Source organism: Anomaloglossus baeobatrachus, chromosome 5 (assembly GCF_048569485.1).
Source record: "Anomaloglossus baeobatrachus isolate aAnoBae1 chromosome 5, aAnoBae1.hap1, whole genome shotgun sequence".
NCBI lineage: Eukaryota > Metazoa > Chordata > Amphibia > Anura > Aromobatidae > Anomaloglossus > Anomaloglossus baeobatrachus.
In genome coordinates this window covers 5,438,672-5,441,115 of record NC_134357.1, presented here as the reverse complement: position 1 = coordinate 5,441,115, position 2,444 = coordinate 5,438,672, and the positions used below count along the sequence as shown (strand labels likewise).

The 2,444-nt window shown below is 48.9% G+C and overlaps 1 protein-coding gene across 1 annotated transcript in view; it reads left to right on the top strand.

The window, feature by feature from the left end:
• Positions 1 to 1,279, top strand: part of LOC142310608 (pancreatic triacylglycerol lipase-like) — a 35,097-nt gene extending 33,818 nt beyond the window's left edge. Inside the window, exon 11 of the mRNA XM_075348124.1 lies at positions 1,243 to 1,279. The gene's annotated coding sequence lies outside the window, so the exon portion shown is untranslated. The remainder of the gene's footprint in view (positions 1 to 1,242) is intronic.
• The last annotated feature ends 1,165 nt before the right edge of the window (positions 1,280 to 2,444 follow it).

The following is a 2,444-nucleotide window of genomic DNA, read 5'->3' as shown; positions in this document are numbered from 1 at the left end:
TCTAGGACCTCCAGTAGAACCGATCTGGGTCTTCCAGTAGAACCGATCTGGGTCTTCCAGTAGAACCGATCTGGGACCTCCAGTAGAACCGATCTGGATCTTCCAGTAGAACCGATCTGGGTCTTCCAGTAGAACCGATCTGGGTCTTCCAGTAGAACCGATCTGGGACCTCCAGTAGAACCGATCTGGATCTTCCAGTAGAACCGATCGGGGACCTCCAGTAGAACCGATCTGGGACCTCCAGTAGAACCGATCTGGGTCTTCCAGTAGAACAGATCTGGGTCTACTAGCAGAACCAATCAAGGTCCTCTAGTAGACCTGATCTATGCTAAGACTAGGTCCTCCAATAAACATAGTTCTTGAGCAGATACCAAAAATTATGGTTGAGAAGTGCAGAATGTGATATTACAGTAAAAGAGGACAAATTTTCATCTGTCAACTTCCATTCTTGGCATGGGCAGAGAGTAAAGGCTGCTTTACACGGTACGACCGATTGTGCGATTTCACAATCGATTGTACCCGCCCCCGTCCTTTTTGCGTCACGGGCAAATCGCTGCCCGTGGCGCACAAAGTCAGTAACCCACGTCACACATACTTACCTCTCGTGCGACCTCGCTGTGGGCGGCGAAAGTCCACTTCCTGGAGTGGGAGGGACGTTCGGCGTCACAGCGACGTCACACGGCCGCCGGCCAATGGAAGCGGAGGGGCAGAGATGAGCGGGACGTAAACATCCCGCCCACCTCCTTCCTTCACATAGCCAGCGGCTGACGCGTGACGCAGGTAAGCTGCTGTTCATCGTTCCCGGGGTGTCACACGGAGCGGCATGTGCTACCCCGGAAACAATGAACAACTAAATTAAACGATATTATAGAACCTAGCGAGCAGTACACACGATTTGTGAGCGATACAGCATTGCTAGGAGGTGTCACACAGGCCGAGGTCGCCAGCGATGCCAGATGTGCGTCACAAAAACCGTGACCCCGACGATCTATCGCACGATACATTGTCTGGTGTAAAGCAGCCTAAAGGCTTATAGACACAGGCGAGTACAGCATCAGCAGCCATTGAACATGACTTTCTTTTATTGTTTATCATGTTTTGGACATTTTGGACTCTTCTCGGACTCTGGAGAGACTTATTTATTAGCTGCTGCACTGACTTCTCTGTCTATATTACAATGTACTGTTATTATATCACTGTAGTTATGATTATAGCATAATGTGTTACTCCCTCCTCTTCCAGGTAATGATCTTCTGACCCGTTTTGGCTTCATCTAACATATAATAAAAGTTTCACTTATGAATCCCATCTCCTGCTCTTTACTGTTCTGACTGTGCTATGTTACATTTATTGGTGCGTGATAGGTCTGCAATGTCTGATCAGGATTATGTACAATCAAGATCACATTATTACCGTAACTAAATAATAGGATTCCATCCACAGCCACCACTAGGGGGAGCTCCCTGTATACAGAGATACATGATAAGATTCTGTCTGCAGTCACCACTAGGGGGAGCTCCCTGTATACAGAGATACATGATAAGATCCTGTCTGCAGCCACCACTAGGGGGAGCTCCCTGTATACAGAGATACATGATAAGATCCTGTCTGCAGCCACCACTAGGGGGAGCCCCCTGTATACAGAGATACATGATAAGATCCTGTCTGCAGCCACCACTAGGGGAGCCCCCTGTATACAGAGATACATGATAAGATCCTGTCTGCAGCCACCACTAGAGGGAGCTCCCTGTATACAGAGATACATGATAACATCCTGTCTGCAGTCACCACTAGGGGGAGCTCCCTGTATACAGCGATACATGATAAGATCCTGTCTGCAGCCACCACTAGGGGGAGCTCCCTGTATACAGAAACACATGATAACATCCTGTCTGCAGTCACCACTAGGGGGAGCTCCCTGTATACAGCGATACATGATAAGATCCTGTCTGCAGCCACCACTAGGGGGAGCCCCCTATATACAGAGATACATGATAATATCCTGTCTGCAGTCACCACTAGGGGGAGCTTCCTGTATACAGAGATACATGATAAGATCCTGTCTGCAGCCACCACTAGGGGGAGCCCCCTGTATACAGAGATACATGATAATATCCTGTCTGCAGTCACCACTAGGGGGAGCTCCCTGTATACAGAGATACATGATAAGATCCTGTATGCAGCCACCACTAGGGGGAGCTCCCTGTATACAGAGATACATGATAAGATCCTGTCTGCATCCACCACTAGGGGGAGCTCCCTGTATACAGAGATACATGATAAGATCCTGTCTGCAGCCACCACTAGGGGGAGCTCCCTGTATACAGAGATACATGATAAGATCCTGTCTGCAGCCACCACTAGGGGGAGCTCCCTGTATACAGAGATACATGATAAGATCCTGTCTGCAGCCACCACTAGGGGGAGCTCCCTGTATACAGAGA